General features: G+C 40.1%; 1 protein-coding gene and 1 long non-coding RNA gene across 9 annotated transcripts in view; one reads left to right on the top strand and one right to left on the bottom strand.

The window, feature by feature from the left end:
• The window catches only part of Lrrc7 (leucine rich repeat containing 7), a 463,114-nt gene that overhangs the window by 260,396 nt on the left and 176,166 nt on the right, over positions 1–26,552 (bottom strand). The gene's annotated exons all lie outside the window — the stretch shown is intronic.
• On the top strand, positions 1,807–21,949 carry LOC117284003. 2 transcript variants are annotated; one of them, XR_004515067.1, is made up of 6 exons: positions 1,807–1,896; positions 2,620–2,759; positions 11,452–11,554; positions 14,515–14,665; positions 17,993–18,813; positions 21,410–21,949. It is a non-coding gene; the product is annotated as an uncharacterized LOC117284003 (long non-coding RNA). The 2 variants fall into 2 exon arrangements; XR_004515068.1 differs by lacking the exon at positions 14,515–14,665.

Here is a 26,552-nt window from a genome sequence, read left to right as displayed (position 1 = left end):
TTCACACAGGGCCTCACATGGCAGCTCTTGAAAAGGGGTGAAAATGGCCTGCAGTGTTAGCAAGCACACCAGCGATCTGCATATTTTGATGTAGGTGTTTGCAGTACCACACTTTGAAAAACAACAAATTTAATTTTTTTAGCCCTGTCCAACTCAGCTACCACAAGATCTGAACAGCTGGGATAGAAATTTTGATTCATTTCTGGAAGAATTATCTTAATGAGATCTTTTCTGTTTGACACTTCTAATTCTGTTTTGCTGAATTTCCACAGATGAAGTCTGATATCCAGAACTATGCAATTGGCCCTGGGTATATTTAACTACCACTTGTTCTTACGTGTAATTCATTATTTATATGGGAAAACAATGTAACACATGGTTATTTCTTAACTCATTAGGTTTTTAAAAATAGATCGTGCTACTTGTTACATAAAGCGAAACATGAATTTTCTTCCTTTGAGTTAGTCATTTTGGGCTCTTTATAAAGATTATCCGCAAGATTTCATGTAATGTTAGAATTAATTTTACACATCCTATACAGAAATGTTTCTTCTTTTTATAAAATCTCCAAGAGAACTTTAACAGATACTTTGACTGCTATTTTCCATTAACTTCAAATTTTCTTTCTAAAAGAATAGGAAAACAGACATCTATATTCACAGTAAAAGTTAATTTACATTTATTTCCAGTTTCCACCATTCTGTTAACACTATTACATTTACATTTATATGTGATATGGCTAGTTAGAGATTCATAGATTAAAAAAAAAACACCTATTTCATCATTGATTTAGGTACAATTTACTAACAGACTGATTAAAACAATGTTCAGGTTAATAATTTTTCAAAACAGCTTGCTTTTTAAAATTGTTTCTCATTGCAACTATATTCTCAAATGCTGTCCAGAATTCACAGAGGTTCTTGTTCAGCGTTAATTGAAGTCACATAAATGAGGACTGATAGGCGTAGCAACCCCCAGACGTGCTATCATAGAAGTCAGCCTCCCTGGTAAAGAGGCTGTAAGGAAGATCTTTGGAATCAGACTGTGTGAATTCAGTGTGGCTCATCTATTTACTAGCTATGCAATCCTGTGCAAGTCACCTAACATCTCTGAATCCATCAGTTTACTTGCCTGGAAAGTGGGAATAATGTTACTTAACTGGAAGAGTTGCTAAGAGGACAGACTAAGTTCACCTCTTTTGTTTACTCTAATTCCCCTATTGGTCACATACTGACATCTTTGATATTTCTGAGTCTCTCTTACAATCAAGACTGAGTTATTACTTTTTAAGGAGTGTCCTTTCCATTCTTAGTAGTACTGTAATTACGGTGTGGACTTAAATGTGAGGAAACTGTGTACTTGTGAGACGTGAAGCTGTTTGAACATAATCAAGCTTAGTGACAGCCAGAGACCCCTGCAGTGAGACCCTAACCTTAACCTGCCCAGTGCCTGATGCAAGGCTGAAGAACAACTTAAGACAGAGTTAAAGGGAAAGTGTGAACTGGAAAGGCCAAGGGTCCTTTGGCAAAAGGCCCTGGCCCACCTCTTTCATCACATTATTACTCATCAATCAGCGGTGCAATACGTGTACAGAAGTGCAGTACGTGAAATTACCGTGGAAACCAGTGCAGGCAAGGCTATAAGAGAAGAGTCAAAGCGTTTTCAAATTAGAAGCAAGACAGACAAAATACATGGTTGTAATTGCAGCACTGTCCTTCCAGCTGCGAAGGCAATGACTGTGGGAATGGAATTTGGGGGCAGTGCCCCGTCCTCGGCTATGACGTCATCTCCTGTCAGCCCCACAGCCTCACAGGCCGTCACTCTGGTGTCAGCCTGGCCAGCAGCAGGGAGGTCACGCTGACCTGTGCACTGCCGCAGTGCTCATGAGGCCCCTCGGTGAGTCATGGGGCTTCAGACTCGCTTCTTACAGCGAGCAGATCGGGGGAGTTAACTCTGCAGCCTGACTGCTCACAGCACGTCTTGGGCATAATCAATACTGCGGGTCTGGCAAATAACTCTGAGCAACAAAGAACAGTTACACCCGCAGATGAAGCGGCAAATCTATGTGATAATTTGTGTCTTCCCTTTCTAGATGAAAAACCTTTGAAGATCAGGGTCATGCCTTTCTCATTCTGCTATCAGCCTTTTTCTTCATTCTATTTAACACATATTTTCCAAAGTATATGCAGATAATCAAAGAGAAAATGAGAGGCTACTAAATCCCTGCGGAGGCAGGGAGCCCCCTTGGATGGGGAAATCCTGAGAGGTGAGCAATCTCAGGGGAGTCTAACTTTCATAAACAACACATCTCGGTCTGGGTGGACTTTTGCATATGAGTCAGGGCGTCCACAAAGGGGCAAAGAAATTAAAGTAGCACTTTAATGGCTCTTTCAGGATTCCACTATGAGTGAAAACAAAGTGAAGAATGATTATAAAATGGCTTTAATTCTTCAATAAATTAGAACACAACAAACAATCAATAGCTAATTAGAGTAAAAGTGCAAATGGTCATGGTTATCCCATTTTTCATTTGCTAGTGACATTTCACATTTCAAAAGCAATACAACTGTTTAGAGTCTTAAAACATTTGTGTGCTAAAGTTCTTTCTCTCTGGCAAAGGTTCTTTCTTCGTCTCTGAAGGAAGTGATTTGAGAAGAGTAAACTTAAATGACCAACTCTGAACTGGACCTTGGGAATGGAAGCACAAACAGAGGTTTTGGAGAGCTCTGATGTAAAAGAGAAAGGCCCACAAATTGAAGGTAAAAATATCTGAGGCTTAAATGCATATTTTGAAACTTATTTCATTTACTCATGGAAAACTATTTATTGATACCTACTATCAGCCAGACACCAGAGTAAATGCAGGAGACGCTAAAGCAAGCTGTTGCAACAGAGTCTAGGTTACCTGTACTTTAATATTGAAACACAAACCTAAATACACGGTGAAAAATTATGTTGGGGTAAACCTCAGGTGTGATGGAAACAGACAGGTAGGACACTGTGTTAAGGGTGTTTGGGCTGACTTACGGAGGTGTCCCAGAAGTCATGTAAGAAGAGATCCCTCGTGTGAGATGGCCCAAGACAACAGATGAAGCCTAAAGAGGGGATCATGTTACACTATTCTTAGAGCTCCTAAAGAGAACAACAACTCAAAGTATATGGACGTCAAGTCAGTCTCAAATTTTCACTTCATAGCACGAGGAGACTCGGATCCTGGAGTGAATATGGAGTCTACGACACCTTCATGCATTTTAAATATATCTATTGAATATCTATTATATTTTGGTCTTGTCCCTGAGTGCTAAGTAGGTACATTTCTTCTAAAGATATGAACTTTACATTTAGGCTCTTATCTTACCAAGCAAGTTCCAGTGAACATGGGATCTTTACAAAGATTCACTGCTGGGGAGTTAGCTCAGTGGTTCCGCCGCTTGCTTTGGAAGTGCAAGGATCCGAGTTTGATCCCCGGTACCAAACAAACAAAAAGAATCACTGAATATATAATGAAATATTTGAACTTAGTGATAGGCTACCTCAGAGCAAAGAATCAGACTTGCAAACGATGCAGATATTAGAGATATAAAATGGAAAATGAGAAATGACTGCATTTTATATATTTAAGGAACTAAATGGAGGATGTGAAAGCACAATGATGATGTGAGAGCATCAGACAGAACTAAGTAGATGAACAGATTAAACAGCTGGAGAAAGTTCACAGTGCATCAGAAGATTCACGGAAATTAGAAGAATGCAGCAAGAAAGACAAGACAAGAGAAGACAGAAGACTGCTTCAATGGCACGGAGGGAAGAGCAAGATGGTGGTTTGGGAATACTCGGAAAAGACAGTAGAGAAAAAGAGGATGAGGTGACTAAGGAATTTCAGGATTTTTGTGAAGGTCATATTTAGGCTGATCAAGCTCAAAAAGTTCTAAACAAGATATGGCTGATATGAAGGTGCAGAATACAGGAGGTGGTAAATCTTAAAAGTGACCAGAAAAGAGAGATTAACTTCAAAGACAGAACATTTAAGGAGCCAGAGGAATTTGTTCCAGGGGTTCTACAGCACCATAGGCTTGGTATAGTCTGCAACAATTCATAAATGCTTACAAGTAACAGTAAGAGTGTGAATGCCATGACACATAAAAATGATAAAGGCCGGAAGAGATGGAAGAACTAATTACCCTAACACTAAGTGATCCACAGTTAAAGCATGATTTGTGAGCTGTTATCTCTCAAGTATTCAGACTAAACAATCATATTTAGTTATCTTTTAACAAAAAGAACAAAATAATAACATTTTAAACAAAAGACAAACCGAACTTACTATCAAGAGACTTTCACTAGAGTAGCTGCCAAAAGATATTTACTTAGTAAGAAGAAAAACTGTCCTAACAATGAGATCTACCTACACAGCAAGAAGGAATAACTAAAACTGAAAAACATAAAAAAGGAAAATAGGTGGTTAAATGTAAAAACACTGACTACAAGGGGGTGAAGGGAGGGCAGGGGTAAGGGGAAAAAATGAGAATCAAGACTTGTCATGTAGAGGAACAAGATTCCAACAATGAATGTAACTGTACTGTATCCCTAAAATGTACCAATAAATTCAATTAAAGCTGAAACAAAACAAAACAAAACAAAACACTGACTACATAAAACAACCCTAAAATGGATAATCATTGGATTAAAAAACTCAGTGCAGAGCTAAACTTCTGAACAACAAAAGCACATCTATCAGGAGAAACATACTTAGTTTAAAACATTCTCCGATTTTCCCCATGTTTGGGAAGAAGGTAACGCGTCTGATTGACTTTTAGAATTAAGTAAGGTATGGTTTCTAAATTTAAAAGGTATGTTAAAATTTATAAGGTAGCAACTAAAGAAAGAGAAATAAAGTTATGATTTCCTAATTGGTAGAAGTCAAATGGAATGAGAAGTGGAGAAAAGACTTTAATAAATGTAACAGGAAAACACAAGCAAAGAGCAAGACAGATAAAAATGAGAAATCCAATGAAATAAACTAATATAAAAGTAAACTGCAGGAAGCACACAGGAGGAGGCCCTTTGATGCCTTCCTCGTCCTGTGTGTCTCTTCATCTGTGTCCACTGCAACACCTCCGATGACAAACCAGTAAAAGAGTAAAAAAGCTGCACACTGATGACCCTGAGGCGACACTGTTGCTCATCTGAAAGGACTGTTCTTCTTCAGGAAAGAGATCCTTGCTGGTGGAGCAGAGATTACAGCAGACACAGGTCCCCCTGAGATACCCACCCAGCCGGCACCAAAGCAGCTGGGCAGTGTGGTGGGGGGACCCACCATCCGAATGCAGGTCCACGGAGGTGAGGGCCAAAGAAGTGTGGAGAGAGATGCTTGGACGGTTGGGGAAAGACATGAACTTCTGCTCTACCCTTGCACTGTCTGCAGCTCTGGCCTAGAGAGTGCACCATCACGAGAGAGCACAAAGTCCTCCAGGAGAGGAAGCTGAGGAGGCAGCGGACGATCAGTGTCCGGCAGAAACACCACCACCCTCAGGACTGGCTGAGCAATTCTCCTTCTGGGACGTGAGGCCTTGAGTCTGAAATATTCATCAGGGGAAGCGTCCCAAGACCTGGGCACCATGGGGATGGTGAGACAGAGAGAGACCTGGAGGGCAGCAGCAGCTGGGTTAGAAACACCATCCCTGGGGGTGGAGAGAGACAGAAGGGACAGCCAAGCAGGCACATGGAATCCGGGGCCAGAGGCAGACCAGAGTGAGCTGTGGTAGAGCCAGAAACATCAAATGCCGGGAGTGGGAAAATCAGAAGGTTCAGCCTTGGTTTGCCAGCTTGGTGGTAGCTGGGGCTATGTCCTTCCCGATCCTGGATGCCACTGGACTGGCCATCTGAAGAGTCTGGGCAAGCAGCAGCACAGCTGTGAGCCAGAGAGAGCAGGCAGGGAGGAGCCAGGTGCAAGGACTGGGCAGGAGGAGCTTGGGGGCCTTGAGCTGGGACCTGCTGCAGGGAGCCACAGAGCACCCACTGGCAGAAACCCTGTAGCCACAAGGACTTTGAACATGAAGGTCCAAAGGCAGCAACATAGGCAAAGCAGCCTGAGACACTCATCCTAATAGTGCAGCAGGACAACTGGACTCTTATCTTGTTCTGTATTTTGGTTCATGTAATTAGTGTGGTCTTCTTACATACCGTATGTACCTGTGAGGATAACTGTATGAATCTGTTTTCTGCTCTCCTCAAATGTTCCACAGGGTCATAGTCCCACATCAGTGATCGCTTTACAGACATCTCTGTGAGTCCAACAAGTGGATACAATCACCCTCTCTTCTCTCAGCTCCATTTCTGTTCCCCTGCTTACTAGGCACCCCCTCTCCACATAACTTTCTTTGTCTCTCAACTTTTCTTGTTTATCTTTTTCTAGAAATATATATTTGTAATTATTTTCAATGCAGAATGTATTTCTAAATATATTATGCATTTCTGAATATATCATATATAATTAACCTAAATATCACTAAGGTTTAATTTTTTTTCTAGCCAATTATATTTAAGATTGTCCTTGTTTTTTTCCCAGGACAGTGTAATAGTAAAAAATCTCTCTTTTTTATGTTAACTTTTAAAATTAGTACATCTCTTAAAACAAGTTTTTTATCAGCTGGTATTATATATGGTTAGCTTTTCAACTGTTGATGGTACTGGTAGTTAACTCTTTCCTCTCAAAACAACATAGGGACTGATTTCAGCATTCTGAACATACGAGAAGCAAATTCTCTCATGAAGACACACCTACAGCCCTGGACACATCCCCGAAAGAAAGCCGCTCGGCAAAATGACCCCACACAACAGTGGAAGAGTCATTCTCACTATGTGATCCACAAATCTCAACACAGAATCACAAATTTAAGGAGAAAATAAGGCAACAATATACCTACAAAAACTCTCAACTCCTCCAAAGTTGATCTCACAGATATTGAAGTGAATGATATTCCAGACAAAATTTTTAAAAAGCTGACAGGAACAATGTTTACTGGGTTTAAAGAAGATATAAATAAGCAGCTGAATGAACTAAGGTTGACAATGCAGGATATAAAAGACCACTGCAGTAAACAAAGAGAGGGTAAGAAAAACAACAAGGCAGAAAGAAGACCTCAGTAAGTCATAAAAAAACCCCAAATCCTCAAGAGAATGTCTCAGCAGTTGGCAAGATGAATCAGAAGAAAGATTATCAGGACTTGAAGACATGTTGAATATACATAACACAACATTCAGTCAGTAGTAATGAAAAAAATGAATCAATTATCCAAGAGTTTCTACACAACTCTAAAAGAACAAATTTAAGAACCACTTCTCTTGAGAAGCGTGTCAAAGTACAAGCTAATGGCATAAAAGTCTGTTCACTGAAAATATTACAGAGAATTTCCTGAATCTGGGAAGTGAGATGGATACCCTAGTAAAGGAGGTATTTAAACTCAAAATAGAGACAACCAGAAACGTACCTGTCCATGACACATCATAGTCAAAATGCCAGAAACTCAGAATAAAAAAAGAATATTAAAAGCTGCTAGAAAGAAGCATCAAATCACTTATAAGGACAAATTCATGAGACTAACAGCAGACAAGGAAACAAAAATCTTTAAAGGCTGGGAAGGCTTGGAATGAAGTTAAGTTTTTCAGGTCCTCAAAGATATTAACTGCCAAAGTAGATATTCTGCAAGGTTATTCTTCAAAATCAAAGGATCTTCCAAGAAAAGAATAAAGAAATTCATGGCCACTAAATGAGCATTGCAGGAATTACTTAAGGGACTCTAAACAGTAACAGTGAACACAAATATAGGTTCCAAGAGAAAAAAATGAATGTAACTGGGAGAGTAATTAAATAAACAAGAAACAGAAATGAATTAAACAGTACAAAAACAACAAAGTGTCAGGAATTAGTACATACCTTTCAACAATAACACTTCATATAAATGGTTTTAATTCTCCAATTAAAAGATACAGACATAGCTTGGATCAAAAAACAAGACCAATCTGTATGTTGCCTTCAAGAGACACATCTCATTTACCAAGACATACTTGGAATGAAAGGAAATGACAGAAAATGATGCTCCCTGCTGCTGGAGTCCAAAAGCCAACAGGAGTAACTATATAAATTTGACTTCAAACAAAGCTAATCAGAGCAGACCCTTTTATACTGGTAAAGGACACAATTCACCAAGAATAGGTAAGAACTGTAAATATACACTGGTATATACTGAAAGCCAGTAGACCTGATTTTACAAAATAAATACTACTTCTCAGAAAAGAATATGTCTACCAGTAAATTCATAGTGGAGACACATAACACACTATCACTACTAGATCGGAAAAATATCAACAGGAAAAAATATCAACAAAAAATTAAAGTTAATGATAGTACTGATCAAATGCATTCAACAAATATCTACAATTTTTCATCCAACAACAGCAGAATAAACATTCTTCTTAGCAGGCCACAAGACTTTCTTAAAATAGACCATACATTAGGTTAGACCATAAAGAGCTCAACAAATAAAAAAGAACTGAACTAATTTCATGCAACTTATCAGATAGGAATGAAGCTAGAGATAACAGCAAAAGAAAGCACAGAAACTACACAAACACATTGAGAATGAATAATACACTCTTTAATGATCAAAGGTTCAAAGAAGAAATCAGGGAGGAATTTAAAAACTCCTACAGTCAAATGATAAAGGAAACACAATATACCAAGATCTATGGAGTACTACAACAAAAGCAGTTATATTTTGTGATTTCTTTTGGTGTTCATTTCCATCTTGTGTTATGTGAAATTAGTTCTTTTTTTTCTTAAACTTGATTTGCTAAGCAAATCTGCTGCATGTGTGATTTCTATATAAGTATGGCGTCATGATTTAGGTCTAGGACAGTGGCACAAAACCTATGGCACAGGTGCCACAGTGGGCTTGTTGAGTCACTGCAAGCTTTAAAAAGTTCACCATCACTGATCTAGGATGTCCCCCAGAGTCTTTTTGTGTCCTCACAAATGGGGCCTTAAGAAAGTATTAGATTATGGGGGTTCTACAACTGACTTCATTTTAGGAGGTGGGGTCTGGTCAGAAGTGGGCATGACCTGGAAGTAGATCTCCTTCCCTGGCTCCTCCCTTCTCTCTCTGCTTCCTGGCCACCATGATGTGAGCTGTACTTTTCCGCCCAGGACCTCCATGCTTACTGTGTGTTTAAATCTGCTGAACAGAGACCAAAGCTTCTGAAACTGTCAGCCAAGGTGAACCTCTCCTTCTTTTAAACTGTGGGTGTCTTGTATTGTGTACTAGCAATGAGAAAGTGACTAAGACATACATAAAGGAATTCGTAACAAATTTCATAGAACTAATAAGAAAAAGATCACCTATTGCCAATAATACAATTGAGTCATAAATTTTTAACCAACAATAATTTAAAAAACATATATATATTTATATATATAGCAATATATATATATATATCTAAAAAGCAACATTAAATATATATATATAGATATATCTATATATATACACAGATATATATATCTGAAAAGCAACATTTAATATATATATATATATAGATATATCTATATATATACACAGATATATATATATCTGAAAAGCAACATTTAATAACTCATGTGTTAAAGAACAAATCAAAATAAAAATCACAAAATACAAGTAAGTTAAATATTATACATTAAAATGAAAAAATATAAATAGAATAACTGGTAAAAAATTTGTAGCTTTTTATCACAAAAGATAAAAAGCTGAAAACAAATGAGCTGAATATGCAGTTTATAAGGACAAAAAAAAAAAAAAAAAAGGAAACATTAGCCAAAAGAATGTAGAAGGAAAGTGAAAATACAGAAAAGAGCTCCTCAGAATGACCCTTGAAGGCCAAATAACAGAGACGCTGAAATAATTCTAGAGATGCTGAGATAAGCATGGTTCAAGGACAGCAATAATGGTTATAGTCTATATCATATGGTGGTTTTCTTTTGTGGTTATAACCTATATCATAGGGTAGGGTTTTTTGTGGTTATAGTCTATATATGATTTTTTTTGTCTTTTAAAATGTTTTTCTCATGAAATACACAAACAGAGGAGTGTACATCATTTAAATTTTCTTTTAAAATTATGATAATAGGGCCGGGGATTTAGCTTAGCGTTTCTATTGCCTGCCTTGCAAGCACAAGGACCTGAGTTCGATCCCTGGTACCAAAAAAAAAAAAAAAAAAGCATGTTTTTCAGTCCTCATACTACTTATTTTTTCCTTCTGTCTCCTACTAATTCCTAATGGACAGACAATCCATTTCTTGAGTTTTATTTTTCTCATTTCCTAATTTTTGTCTAGAGTTTTATCACAGCTCTACTAATATGTTGTAAACAACAGTTCAGATTTACTTTTAGGTGAACTGAATAATATGCTATGCTTTCTTTTAAACTTCCGTTTTTTAATTAATATTATCTTATTAACATTACTACACATTGTCGGGCGTGGTGGCGCACGCCTGTAATCCCAGTACTTGGGAGGCTGAGGCAGGAGGATAGCTGTGAGTTCAAGAGCAGCCTGGGCTACATAGTGAGTTCCAGGTCAGTCTCAACTACATAGTGAGACCCTGTCTCAAAACAAAACAAAAAAACACCCCCCCCACAAAAACCAAAAACAAACATTACTTCATGTTGATGTCTATATTACACAACTTTCATACACTGTTCTTATCTGTTCCCCATTTTTTTGTCACAAAAATGCTAAGAATATCCTTACATCTGCTAGTGCAAGTATGGAAAAATTTCTTGGAGTAGGCACATATACGATCAAATTTACCAGGAAACAGAAAATGTTTTCTCAAATGGCCCTAATAATTTAAATTCTCATCCACAAGGATAAGAATTTGTATTTTCCCATACTGCTTCCAAAATGTGGTCTTTATAGTCTATTTAATTCTTTTGCCAATCTGTCTGGGTTGTAAAATGGTTACAATTCCCCCCCAATTAATAATAAAGTTGAACAGTTTTCCTTGTTTCATTTATTTTACAGAATTTGTCACATAGTCTGGATACTAATTCTTTAACAGTTTTCACAATATATGGCCAATTTCTGAATTTTTATGATATCTTTTAATAAGGAGTCTTTTATGGTAAATGTATCTTTCAGCTTTAATTTGCTCGGATATCATTCTATTTCTTTTCTGCTAAAAGTTTCAGTGCTTTCATTTGACCCATCTGGATGTATTCTGTGAATGAAGTAAGGATCTATTCTCTTCCCTCATAGATGGTCCATTGTTCCAGTGCCATTCGGAAATAGTCCATTATTTCTGCATTGATTTGCAATGCAAGTTCATGGTCCACGTGATTTCCACATAAGTGTGGGTCAGTTTCTGGACATTCTGTTTCTGGTCCAATGATCTACTTTTCTGTTTGTCTTTCATTCTAGCTGGGTCACAGAATTCTGTGACCGATTTGTGCTCACACCAGAGAATGAGGAAGGAATATGAGAGGATCCTGGAGAATGAAGAAACAGTTAAACCAGGTTTCTGGTGAGCGGGGGCTTCCTGAGTTGAAGGTGGGATGGGGAAACCAGGTTGAGTAGGAAGAGTGGGGCAGACAGACGAGCTCTACCAGGAGGTCCATCAGAAATGGCCAACAGTTACAAGTAGCGATGTTCTACATTGTGTGTAAGGAAATCGACAGATTTTATTTAGAAAGTGAAGGGTTCTAAGGGTCTGGGCTTCATGCTAAAGAAGTATTTGGATGATCATTTTAAGAAACATTTGAGTTATGATTACAGATACTCGGTTATGAGGGCACGCGCGCGCACGCACACACACACACTGTGCACACACAGCTATGCATACACAAATATACACACTTGCATCCAGTTTCAGAGAACTTGCCAACCACATACATAAGATCTAGGCTTGGCTCTAAACCAGGTTAACAACTGCTGTGACAGGAAGTAGTGACTTGTTATTTCTAAAAAGGAAAAAAAACTGTGATGAAACCCAACTGTGGCTCATGGTTTTTCGATGGCCCTGTGCTCTCTAGGAAGAAGTCCAGTTTCTTTAACAGGACTCTCGTGGCCCTTGGCCTCCCCACCTCATCTTGCCACTCCCCCGTCCCTGGTCCCCTGCGCCTCGCCCTCCTCAGGTTTCTCCCTGTGCTGCCCTACACGAGCACATCTGTGGGTTTCTGTGCCTGCTGTGCTCTAATGCCAGCCGGGTGTGCAGTGTTCCCCGCCTCCGTCTCCTCTCCTCCACCCCATCTGCCCTTTCTTTCTCCATGCTCACAACTGTCCATCTTCCAGTCAGTTTACGTGCTCCACCTGGGTGCCTTGGTAACATTCTTATGTCTTTTGAGACGCGGATGTTCACCTTTCACGACTGCCTTAGGCTCCTCTCGTTCATGTGGCTTCCGTAGTGATTGTCTACTGCAGTAAGGACTTTCGGTGACTGAAAATATGTGAGAGAACGTAGCTAACCCCGAAGTGCTCACCTACATGCAAACTACCTTAGTTTAGATTACCTCTGTCAGCATTTTTATACTCAGCCTTGGAAAACTAAGGATTGTACACAAGAATCATGGATGTGAAGGACTATGTCGTGAAAAAATAATAAATATGGTAGGTTTTCTACCTCAAGAAACAAATACTAGTTGCATGAATTTTGAAAGGAAAAAAACACTGGCCTGGAAAAGTTTCATGTATGATCGTAAATATTCAGCAAGAGAAGTTGTGGGTGCCACGTGTGTGCACTCGTGTGTCACTGGGGAAAAGGCTGGCCGTCTGTGGGCCCGGATCCCTGAATGGCTGCTTACGGAGAAGTTCTTCCTTTGATTCCGTTAAAACATGTCCAGGCAGTAGCATTTTCCAGTGTGTTTGAAAGCTATTTCAAAGGCATAATTATTTTGTGCACATTGCCATAAAATGTTTTAAAATTCTTTGGTGTAATACAAACGTTAATAGTTATCTTTAGTTAGCAAAACGCCAATTCTCAGAAATAATGCAGTGAAAAATGGTCTTCTTTATACCCTTGGTGAAATTGCAAGCTTCTAATGATATTCCCTTCCTCCCCTTTCCTTCCCTTCCTCCATCCTCCCTGCTCCCTCCTCTCTCCCCACCCCGTCTCTGTCTGTCTCTCTCCCTCCTTCTCTCTTCCCCCTGCCTCTCTCCTTTTTCCTTTTTCTTCCTCATTTCTCATCTTCCTGGACTCCACTGAGCACCTCTTGACCACCTGTTCAGTGGCACAATGACAAGACTTAAGGGTAAATTTTACAGAATTTCTTTCCTCAAGTATTAAGTCTAGGGATAGTTATAAATACAGAGCAAAAGCGGTGCAGTACATTGTACATAGCTACTACAGCAGAGCGGGGGATTTGTAAAGTACATTTTACTGCAGAACAAAACTTCCTAGACTTTGCCTTTCATTTGGAGAACTGGAATGAGTGGATGTTTGTGTGCCTTTCAAATGATTTGGCGTTATACCCTCACGTGAAATTTTACAGCTGAAAGGTCCATAACAGAGAAAGAACTCATTTGGATTTCTGTTTCTGAGAAGCAAGTGGTACTTGTAACCAGAAGCAGACAGAAAATATCCAGATGAAATAATGAGGGCTAAGAGGAGTATAACCTGGACATGGGAAACGCATGAAGTGTACAGATAAAGGGAAGATCCAGAGTTGAACAAGACTCTGGAGTCACTGGTAGGAGGGGTGGCACAGGGTAGGCGTGGTAGGCGTGGGCTGGGGAAATGCTCACAGCAGCAGAGAAGATTCAAGCTCTAGGAGAAGGGAACAATTACAGTTCTCTCTAGAACAGTGCAGCAGGACAGAGAAGAAAGAGCTCCTTTATCTCCTAAAGAAAGATGGCAGCTACAATAAATACCAGGCATTTTATCATAGAACACAATAAGCATCACTGCTGTTGTTTTTAAAATACAGATCTTTCCAGCAACAATCTGTACAAAGATGCTGCTGAATCATTTTCCCCTTTGGAACAGCAAGGCTATTTTAGCATTTGTCATTGTCTTAGTAGCATATGTCTGACTTATTTGGAAGAACAAGTGTTGCTTGAATATATCAGACGTAACAACACACTGCCGTACCTATGCTGTGCTTATTCTATTCAGTCATAATTTGCATTCATTTAAAGTTTAAAGTGAAAATATTAATATTACTTGATGGTAGCAAGTTAATATGCAGAAAAAAAGGAAGGAAGAAAGGAAGTGAGAAAAGAAAAAGAGAGAGGAGAGAAAAGAGAGAGTGAGCTGATGGAAGAGTACATGTTTACTCTTCATTTTGATCCTGCCGAAATGTTTCCGGATATTTGATATTTGAGATAGATTTCTAATATTTTTATGAAACTTAAGAAAGACTGTATATGTGTGTGCCTGTGAAGGTATAATCCGGAGGATTTTTAAAGACTTTTTAAGTAAGTACTTAAGTTGGTAATAATTTCCATTAACGGAATATATTTGATGAAAATACTCGTTTTATCTACAAGGAACAATCAATACGATGCATGAACAATTGAACCGAATCATATATCTCTAGACTTCACACTGGTGCAGAGCTGATTTTTGCTATTTGTCTTCCTACGCGCCGGTCCAGACGTGGTAAGTGAAGGTCCAGCTTCGGACACCGGCTGTGCCCAGGTTAGTGACGCATGGACAAGCTGCCCTAGGTTATAACAGAAGTTTGTCTGCCAATGGTAGTAATAATAGATAGATCACAAAATCTGCAGTCATACAGACTTGGATCTGAATTTTAAGCTATGACTATCGAGGTTGCTGAACAAATTCCATTTTCCCTAAGGCTCAATTTCTCACTTTAAAACCCAATGCATTTGTGATCTTGTCTTGCGTTTAGCCATAACTTCCTGCCAAATGACTTCCCCGACTAGTCAGGAAAAAATGAGTTTTCATATAAAGTTTAATTGGGCTTTCATATAATCTTGTATATACATTTTCATAATCCACTTTTACAAAGTTAGATTAAATTTTCTGCATAATATATCATGAGAATCCAGCCTTGAACTGAGCACAGTGCTCAATCCTGTTCAAGCAAACACTAAGGAGACCAGGTTCCAGGTTCTGGGAGAAGGCAGGCATACAGCACGTTGTATCTTATCCCTGCTTCCTTGGAACAGAGCAAACAGGCCATATGAATAGGTATTATGTGAAGAATCACCGTAAATTCAGTAAGTACAACAGAAGAACTGTACCTACGGTTGTGGGAGGCACAAAAGATGGACAATAAGGGAAAAGGATGGAAAGTCACAAACGGAACTTAACGCTGTACTTTTAACGGAGCCAGCTCTTGCCTAATGTGCCATCCTTATTCCCTCGGACAATGGTAGTACCTCCTCCTTCGACTTCTCTCCTCTCCCTTGGTTTCTGTGACTTTTTCTTCTAGAGCTCCAAGTTTGGCCTGTTAGCGTCCTCCACTGTCAGCCAAGGCCCTCCCTGTTCTATCGCTCAGGTTTCTCTCCAGGCCAATGGCGGCACATCACTGGCAATGACAGAAACAACTGTTTTTAATGCTAATGAGCACATTTATGTGGTGAATGGATCTTACAAGCTTTCATGTAGCCAACTCTTAATTATTTAGAACAAAGAGGAAGCTTTATTCCAATCAAAGACCACTGGTACACAGAAAAGACTCCATTAAGGTCATGGGAATTAAATCCAACATAATTAACCTTATTGCCATCTCAAAAAGGAAAAGAAACCCTTTAATTCATTCATTTACAATTAAAAAAAAAACAATGCCAGGGATTTAGCTTAGTGGTTCGGCTGCCTGCCTCGCAAGTGCAAGGACCCCTCCCGACAAAAAAACTCAGGAAACCTAACTTCCCAGGGCAATAAATGTCATACACACACACACACACACACACACACACACACACACACAGAGGCATGCACACACACACACACACACACACGCGCGCGCGCGCACATGAATACACACAGAGGAAAATGAAAATCTAACAGCCTGGCCACATTATTACTAGAAAAGCAAGAAACAGCAAAAATAGTTTTCAAGAGAGAGAATATTGGTTTTTCCTGTAATCTCCAACTGCTCAAGATTTAACTCTGATGTTTCAGGTTCACTGAGAAACAACTACTTCTTTGTGCAGAAGGACAGATTAGTCTAGAATTTATGAAAATTTGATTTCCACACCAACTTTGAAGGAATAAATACAGGCAAAAATATCTGTTGATGTAGAAAAGAAGATAATTTCTTTCCCGGACTGTGGGAGTCTTGTTTCTCAACTTATAGAAAAATGTCAACTTTCCTGTGTGCTTCACGACCCTGTGGCTCACAGCAGTACCCGGCATTTCTCTGAAGGGTTAGCTGCGGGCTCACACTTCACACCCACTGTGGGGCTTGGTCCAGAGCACGGAAGACAACTTGCTACAAAGCTAACCAATGACAAAAATGAAAGGCAGACAGAACTACCCTGCAAGGGTTAAGGTAGAAGCCATCATCTCCGTTCACACAGGGAGAGCTCAAGGCTGAGGACCTTCTCCAACCTGAGATTCAAGTTCAAGATCAGCTGGCTCTAACTCTCTAGTGTACATTATTCGTCATTTATTTCCTTTCTTTCTCTTCTTTCCCACAATTTTTCAGCACCTGAAGACTCTTTGCTATCTCTGAGATCTAACCCAGGGTCTCTTAAACTTTCTGTCACAGTATCTCTAACAAGAGAATGGCGTGAACAAAGTTTTAAAAAAAATCTTCACAATTCAGATTTTGCACTTGCCTCTGTTAACATTCATGTTTCTATCTTGGAAATCTTTTAGCTGAAGCCCAATATAGAAAGGCGTAGCATATGTGTGATCCTGAATCATACCCTCACATAGCTTTACTAGGCTTTGGAAGCAAATGTTCACATGATGATTTTTCCATGACAGCAACTGTATGGGAAGTCAGCCTCACCATCACAGAAGTCATGTGATATCCAGTGAAAAGCTTAGGCCATTCTGACTCCCCAGAACTCTTTGGTCAAGGAGGGGATCCTGAAGGGGTTATAAAGGGGAGGAGCCATTACACTGAAGGAAACAATGTGGACTCACCGCTAGAATGATGTCATCCTGTCAGGAATTAACAGGATTATTTCTCTAGAGTTTAACAAACTGTCAAGCCACACGTTATGGACTGGGCCAAAGGTGAGTAATTTTAAAACACATTCTAATCAGGTGATGATTATTAGAACCAGTGACGACAGCAGAGAACAGAGACTGACACACCTCTATGAAGTTCTATTTTTATACTTCATGTTGGGTAATCTGCTCGAAGAATGCATGACAATGCACTTGGCCACTGGACATCCACTTCTGTCAGTGAGTCTTATGGTTCATTTTCCAGAGCAAAGATGTAATGTGGTCACATTTGGTCAGATCTACCAAAGGTTTAATCCTAGTGTCTTTTTTCTTCTAGCCCAATTTAGTTAGTTTTACTCATTTTATATTTAACATTATGCCAGTCTTTTTCTTATGCTACAATCCCTTTCCACAGCCAATTACTGTCAGCTCTTTTAGCTACTACTTCTACTTTCCCATTTATTTTTAAAGAATGTACCTATATTTGTACTTGTTTTATCCGCTGTAGAAATTGTCTATTTCATATTATGACAGTTGGACATTTGTGTAAGTTTTTACCACTATGACTACCATGGATCTCTTTCACTTCACCTTCCCAATATTATTTACAACAATTTTGCAGTGATGACATTAATGTGTGTTTGTGTGTGCACATTATTATGATTTTAGGATTAGCATGAGTTTATGATTAATATGATCAATTTTCCTTGACTCATAAAATGTTTTTAAAAATTTGCTTCAGTTTTACATGTAGTATCCTATAAATTTCTTTTTAATTTTCCCCAAATATTGAAACAGCTATGTTACAAAGGCTATGAATTTTACTTCCAAATCCGAAGTTCCCAGAATAAATTTCTAGTCTGCATTTTATTCTAGGGAGACTCTTCTGTGCCTGGTGTGGCTGGCTGCGGTCTGGAAGGATTGCTCCTCAGCGTGGTGTACACTGCACCTGCCTTTGTGCCAACTCCTTTGCTGCTCTCCTCAACTGGGTTCCAATTTCCCGGATTCTCTGCCTTCCTTCTACATCCTCAAGCAGAAACTTGGGAGCCACCTAACCCCATTTTATTCCGCAGACATCAAACACCTCTAGGTGGCGTCCTTGTTCCCATCTTCAAGGTCATCACCCTGGGCCTGGCCATCATTCGTCAGCTTCTCACAGATTCTTCCAAGCTCCATGTGTCTGGTCTCTTTGCCTCTGGCTTGACCACTTTACCACCTATTCTCGGTGAAGCCCTAATTTACTTTCTAAAATACATATCTGATCTCACTCGCCCAAGAGAGACCTTCAAGTAAACTTTCACAGATTTCAGGGTAAAAATTCAAACTCCCTATTTTACCGCACAATCTCTCCAGCCTCATTCCCTCTCTTGCATGCTATATTTAAATATTACTGAACCCTCACCTCGGTTCCTTAAGCATGCTTCACTCACACCCTAGAAATACTGCTCATGCCTGTCCTAGGAGCTCTCCCTCATCCTCAAGTCTCAGGTCAACGACGTTCCTCAGCAAGGACGCTCCTGTTTCCAGAACACCTCTCTTCACCCTCAGTCAGAACACACCTGATGGCACCGGCTCCTTCCACGCCGAAGGGCGCGTCACGTGCTCAGCTCTTTTCCGTGGGAACAGCAAGCACACACGGCACACAGAAGCAGCTCAAGTTCTTTCAGTGACGGGAGAATGACAACCCACACCGGGCTGTAAGTTCAGGTGTCTACAGGAGCTGGGCAGGTCCTGCGGTTTCAGGGCAGAAGCCAGCGCAGGCGGCACGGGCAGCAGGCTGAAGGAGCACCGTGAGGAGTCTGGCTGCTGTGCGGTTCCCTCTAAAATCGTTAACTGGGGATACGGATCTCACTAGATCTTTTAAGTTTTTTTAAAAACATGTCATGAATTTAGAGGGTTTTTTGGGGGAACTCTTATACCTCATCAGCTGGAAACACTGAATTCTGGAGCAGGCCTTCATCGCTCACTAGCTTTGGAATCTATGAAAACGGCTGGCTGAAATCTTGTACTTGGCACTGAAAGTAGTTTGTCCTGTTTTTCTACACAGCAGCTCCTTTCCATGTTTAAAGGTAGAATTTTCCTAGTTCTCAAGGATGAAAATCTTCTCATCCACGATTCTGCCTTCTTGCTCTTTCACGGAGTCTAGTCACATGCTAAATTTCAGGTCTTTCCTTAGATGGCTAGAATGAAAACCTGGAACTTGAAGTACTGTCCACTGAAATCTGTATTGGCCGGGTGCCGCCATTTTCCAATTCTGTAACCTTTGTAAATTCTTTAACTTCGTTGCACTTAGATTTAAAATGTGGGCAACAAAACCTCTTTGGCCTGCTCTGAGAACAAAAATACTGAAGTGACTATCACACAGCAGATGACCGAGAAATATGGTGCATTTCCGCTCTCTCTCTCTCTCTTTCACCTGTTTTCAGTTCCTCCTTGGCGCAGAAGCCAAGATGTCTTCAGAAGAGCTTGCTTTTATATCTGCTTCTCAACTATCCACCACTGCAAGAAGGGACTGCCCAATACAGCTAATTTATACATTAAAAGCCTTCAATATAAATAATGTTCCTCTCTAACCCTAACTTTCACAAACCCCACTTAACCCACCCTCTCGGCTCACTGTAAGATTTCTATTTCCCATCCTTCTGGCTCACTGATTGCAGCATTTCTTCCACACATGTATCATTTAAATCAATTTTCAATATCTACCACAGCCGGAAGTCCTAGCCCTCATTACGGCCTGTTCGTTACAATGGATGGAATGCGCTTGTTTCTCTCAAAGGCGACCCGTCAGGTATTCAGTAAAGCCTTTTGCAATCAGGCTACGGTTTCTACAAATTATTCCGTCAATTTCCTGCATACAGTTTCCATCGTCTCATTTCTTCTTAGGAGAATACAAAAGTGCTTCAATATCACTGATCACAAAGCAACAGTGGCATTGACTATCTTGACCTCAAACGCTTTTCTTCCCAGCAAAATCCAAGAGATCTATGTTCATTCTTGTCTCTTCCACCCCCCCCAATTGCATTTTCGCCTAACTTACTTCTACACTAGCAAATATAATGTTCTCTTTTGTTATCTAAGTATCTTAGGGGATCTCACAGCTTACACTTCCTCTTCTTTTTCAAACACTTTCTATTTTTCCTTGGCTTCTGTGATGACACATGCTTTCCGCCTCCATCTTCAATGCTTTCTTCTTGTTTTCCTCTTCTTCCACTCATAGTTCTTTCTAAGATGCCTCTCATCTTCTAATCTTCTATCTCCCAAGCCCACTGCATTAGCAAAGTCTTTGCTTTACCTACAAAATACATTGGAAACGTATCTCTTTGTCTTTGCTACCAGTGATGGCACCAAAGCTGCTGACCACTCACTTGAATAACTACAGTGGCCTTTTACACCTTTGTCTTTACTCTTGACTTATCATCATCAATTCCTGCTGCAGCCACAGAAGTAGTTTTAAAAACCTGAGGAATTTCATCTCACTGTTTGTCTTAAAATCCTTAGAGGTCACTCAGAATAAAAATTTCAGGTCTTCCCTGGCTTACGTGAACTCACATGGGTTAGCAGGGCCCCTCCTACTGGGGAGTCCTCGACTGCTCTTGCCCTCCCTCCTCACACTCTTCTCCTTCCAGTCTTTGAGAATGTCACACGCACTGCCACTTAGACTGTGCCTCTGACCTTGCGTGGGGGCCCCTCCCTGTGACTCGGAACACATCACAGAAGGTCAGCCCTTTCAGATACACTTAATGTCCCTTAACCCAAAGCATCCTCCCAGCAATCCCCTGCTTCATTATCACCATGGCACTGGCTACTGCCGAATGTTTCCTCCTGAAATTGTTTATCTACCTCCTCCTTTTGTAGCAAGGTAGATTTGGTGAGAACAAGAACTTGTTGGTCTTGCCTGGATATCATAAGGCACGGCCAGCACCTGGAACAGTGTTCACACACAAGAAACACAGGCATGTTTGTGGAATGAAGGAACAAATCTGTTTGCATATTTTACCTAAAACATAGAGGGGTTTTATATCATTCTGAAAAAGTTGGTAGGAAAAGTCAGCAAATGGGTGGGTTAATCAGGTTTTACTGAGATTTGCTTTGGGTAAGGGTTAAAAATAAAAGAAAGCACGAGGAGGTCCTAGTTACTGCTATACATTATTAAGAGGTACTGTTATGATAAACTTTAATTAGCGAAACCTTTTAAGCAAAAACAGAAACATGAGTAAGAAAAAAATTATTTAATATTTTCCACACAAAAACTATGCTTTTGCCAATGTCCTTCATCTCCTTCTTCCATAGGTCCCGAGAGAGTTCACCTACAACATTTATTTTTGAACAGAAATAACTTCACTTGAATGTCAAAATAACTGCAATAAAGAACAGATTTGGAAAATTAAGCTCTGGGCAAGAAATTAAAGTCAAATTTTGATTATTTATGTATCACATGAATATATAAATATACATGAGAATGTTTCATTCTGTATATAGTTTTACATATTCAGAAAATCTTTAGAATTTTTATACTGGAAGACAGAAATGCAACTGTGAGGGAGTGAGTGAGGTCAGAAAGGTCAGCTGTGCGCCTTGGAGAGCCCTCCATGGTCTGTCCAGGGCCACAGTTATGGACAACCCCATGTTTTTGGAAGATGCTCTAAAAGAATTATTGCCAACATGAAATTATAAACTGCATAACATTATTGAACAAGTGGCAGCTTTATGTTCTGTATTTGTAAATTTAGGTCATGTTAACCTAGAGCAAATCGTACTTCTCATTCCTAACAACTGTTAATCCAAACTGCAGTAATATAAGTAGTTTCCTTTACTTCAAAAGTTTCCCTTTTTAAGGGAAAAACACAACAATCAATGATCTTCCCAGTTTTGACAACATACAATCACAACTATCAAGTAGCATCTCAAAATCTGTCATCCTAAAATACTCCTTCTGGGGCTTCTTTGGCTGTATTAGAGCTTTCAAAATAAATGAGTGCCTTTGATTCGAATAATTTTATTTAAAGGTATAACAGAAACCTGTTTCTAGACTAATAAATTTCCAGTAGAAAATAGCTGTGAATAGAAAGAACAATCAACAAAACTGAGGATATGTGGAGAATTTGCAGTTTTCTCTTTTGGTGCCCATTCCCCTTGTTTTATTAGAATCTTGACCTTCCTTTTAATGCAGCCCTCAATGGACACGATTTGGGCACCTGGAAGTTGAATTGTGAACAGGTATCACAGTCACATGGGGGTCCCTGGAGGTGGCTGTCTCCCCAAGAACACCAGCATATGACCCAGCTGTGAATTCTGAGCAGCTCTCTTCTTTCCTAGCCCTTTTCCATATAGCATTCTTTAGGTTCCTATTAATTTTATGAGCCAATAAATGCTCACCCTTACCTAAAATGGTTGGTTAGTTTTTGTGACCTGAACACCTGAAAGATACGACTTCGAATCCATCTGAAATAGTACATTTGTAGCCATCTAACCAATTACAATTTCTGTAGTGTTGTGTGCGTCATTATTTTAAAGAAACACGGTAGACTTTCAATCTCCTTCAATATTAAAATCAGCTATTTCTCTTTAGTCAAGCACTACAGATTACTCTGCCGGTTTTAAAGTGCTTTCCTATACTCTATCATTTGGTTTTTGCCATGCTCCCAGGAGATGATAAGAATAAACTGGCATCATCTGCTCCAGGTGAAGGAGCCAAGGCTCCAGGGAGTTTACCTACTGGAAGTCCCATGACCAATGAGCAGCAGAACTTGAACTTGTGTTAATTGTAGGTCCTTTCCAGAATTTTTACATTGCACTTTAGTGCTTCTGTGAAAACAATCAGTCACTACAGTCGTACTCTGCTTGTCTGAGCCCTTCCTTCTACTCTATCATTTTTGTCTGTTGACAAAGAAGTGCAAACTAATGAGCCGAGCATGAAGTTTGCAGGACTTGGAGAGGGCTTTACCCCTCTGTCCTCTCACACAAGTAAAAGCAGGCCCACGGCCTTCCTTCCGTGACTGCTGCTATGATCAGTTAGCACACTGCTTTATTTGAGAATATGTGCCAGGTCTAACTCACATGCATAAAGCGCTCTGAGTTTGAGAGCAACAGCAAGAAATAAATCCTGCAACAGCATGGTCTCAGTGGCCCACTTCCTCCAACTGGGCTCCATCTGCAAACAGCACACCCAGCTGGGAACGTCGATGCATTCAACCACTGGCTAGGACAGTGCCTACATAGTCTAATCACTTCTTCAGGACTATTATTCAGTTGAGTTAACAAGACTCACCTGGGAAAATTCACCCTTTGTCAAACTGATATCTAATCACATCTGCTTAAACCATACTAAATCTCCAAATAAATATGCTACCATAACTCAACCAAACATCATAAAGCTACCCTGTGCACAGCTGAAAATGCACATTTCCCTCTCCAAAGTCTCAAACTTGGATCCAACATTGTTCCAATATTGCTCAAAAGTCCAGGTGCAAGTCTCCACTGAGACGTAAGGTGAAGCCCTTACGTCTTACCTTTGAAGCCCTATGACAGGGCTGGCAAACCTATGGCACACGTGGGACAGCCCGCTGTTTGTTATCAATGAAAACTCTAAAAGGTTCACCATCACTGCCTTTTGCATTATACAATTAAAACGACATGTTACATATTCCTAATATACAATGGTATAATCAACACTCCCATGCCAAACAGGAGGAATAGAGAGACAGAAAGGAAATGGACCGAAGCAAGGCCAAAACCCAGTAGGGCCATCATTAAATCTACAGCTCCATGTCCATTACGAAGAACAAGGGGGTGAGATGTAATTTCCAGGTGGACTGGGAGGCCCTATCATTGTGGCCTTGCTGAGTGGAGCCAAAACGGCCTTTCTTTTGTGCCGGCCCTGGTGGTTGCCAGCAGTTTTCCTTAGCAGCGGTTTCACTCCTGGCATATGCAACATCCCGGGATCTCTGCTACACCTTTGGATTTACACTCACAGTTTCACGCATCCACATCTCAGGGGAACATTTCATGGCCTCTTCCTTTGAAAGTGAAAGGCTCTGCTACCCAACAATTCTTGTATTATATATGCCCAGAGAACCAGCATAATGTAGATGATATCAGGGTCTACCATCAGCTCAAACAGCAGGCAGCCTCTCCTGGGCCATGGTCGCAGTAGTTTCTGAGTGCCTGAATGGCTAAGCAAGGTAAGATGAATGTCAGGGCCAATTATTTAGGCATCCCTTTCCAAGTAGAGGCCTAGGGGCTCACTTCTCAAATGTAAGTTTTACACTTTTGCATTCTTAAGCCTGCAATGGCTGGGGGCTTGCTGATTCTTGAGATGCTCTTACGGTATCCTTCTTCTTGAACCTGTACCAAACACTGTGTTTGTGTCTTTATACTGGTCCTAAGTTCTTAAGCAATTATACCACCTTCGGAGCCAAATTTACACATTTTTTTGGTGCCAAAAATTTAAGTTTTTCAAATCTTTCTGCTCTGATTATTTCTATTAATTCTCATTATAAATCTAGGTATAAGTAGCCATCAGTACCCAATTCACAGCCATAGCATTTAGTTGCCCTGAAACTTCCTTCACCAGGTCAATTATTCTGTCACTGTTAAACCCCACCTCACAGAAAGTATTAGGGCCTGAACAAAATGTAGACAAATTCTTTGACAGCATGTGCCACGCATGGCCTCTGGTCCAATTCCAAATACTTATTCCCATATGAAACCCCAGGAGCCTGGCCTTTATTGTGTACATTCTCATCAGTATTCTGCTCTTCTGAATTCTGAACAAAATCACCCCTCAATGCTTGCATCTCCAAATTTTCCAAATTCCTCCTAGAAATTACTTCCAAAGGCTTCTGAATAGATGGTCATGCATAGTCACAGCAATGGCCGCACATCTCTGGTACCAATTTGATTTATTGGTAAGCTTTCTTATCTCTAGGAGAAAATCCACAATATCTGCAACTCAAAGGAGGAGAGGTTTAGTTTGACTCAGTGTTTCAGAGGTTTCACTGTGGACTTGGCTGGGTCCAAGGCACAGACATCATGGCAGCGGAGCATGGTGTAGCAAAGCCGCTCACTTCAGAGTGGCCAACAAACAGACAAAGAAAAGAGCAGCAACAACAGATATGCCCTGAAAAGGCCTATCTCCAACTTGGCCCAACCTCCTAACAGCACAGTCAGTGGCTGAATTTCCTTGAATCTTTCAATCAAGTTGACAAGTAAGACTGATTATCACACAGAGGAATCCAAAAAGTCTACAAATAAAACAATAAAATAAGACGGCAGACAAAATATATAATCTTTCATGATTTAAATTCTCAAAGAGGTTACTACTTGCCTACAAGTCTCTAAAAACATTATACATAATCACAGATTAAGAGCAAATTTTCCTCCTAAAGCAATCATTATGTAATTTTTGTTGGTAGTATACATTGTGTTAACCTCGCCAAAATTCCTTCTACCCCTTTCCCGTGTACTGCTGCCATGACCTACATCTCTGCCCACTGGCCCATCCAATATGGTAATCCAGTTTTTCTTGCCACAGTAGTTTGTTTAGTGAAATACAATGCAACTGAATCAGCAATACATTTGTGATACTGTTCAGGCCAGTGGGCTATAAGGACAATCAGTTGAGGAATTCTGATAGAAGACACCTTTTCCTTCTCAGAAAGAGAGCTTTCAGGGGCTAGATATCTCTTTTTCTGGTATCTGAGAAAATGAACTCTATAGCTGATGCATCCATTTTACTACCGTGAGAGAAGCCAGCCTCAGAGAAAGGAGAGAGCACACAAGGCTGATGGATACAAATCAATTCTGAATCCTGTCCTGAGATGGACCTTCCTTTATGTGAGACAAACAAGCCTACTTCTTTTACAATTGAGTTTGAATTAGGTTTCCTATTGAGATATCTAATGCAGCAAAAACTGACATATCATCCATTTTGCTTTTTAATTTCCAAATGCACAACAAATATAACCACATCCTGTTACCATCATACCTCAAAGCTCACATAATTTAGATCAGATCTCAATACCTCAGAGACTTTCAGAACAAGCATGTCTGACTCACGCCCTAAAAGCTAGTAATGTGGCCCCACAAGATCAAAGACTTAACATTGTTGTGTTATTTTTCTGCGATACTTTTCACGACTCTACTGCAGGGTGCTCCAGCCTGTCCTGCACAGGTGAAAGTGGGCTGCTGTGGAGGGGCGGACACAGGGCAGGGCTAACTCTGACTCCTGTGCAGCACACGGGAGCCAGCCGAGTGGAAACCCACGTGAATCAATGTCACACAACCTTGGTGGCTTAATGAGTGAAGTGCGGTGATTACCAATGACAGCATTTCAGCCCACCCACCTTTCAGTGTGTCTGTGAAGACAGGCAATTAAGCACACACATAAGTTTTCTTATTTAATCGTTAAACTTTGGCTTTCTGTAGTACTTGA

This window comes from Fukomys damarensis, unplaced genomic scaffold, assembly GCF_012274545.1.
Source record: "Fukomys damarensis isolate Sample0158 unplaced genomic scaffold, DMR_v1.0_HiC HiC_scaffold_33, whole genome shotgun sequence".
In the NCBI taxonomy this organism is placed as follows: domain Eukaryota; kingdom Metazoa; phylum Chordata; class Mammalia; order Rodentia; family Bathyergidae; genus Fukomys; species Fukomys damarensis.
Note: the sequence above shows the minus strand (reverse complement) of the source record. Positions and strands in the feature narration are given on the sequence as shown.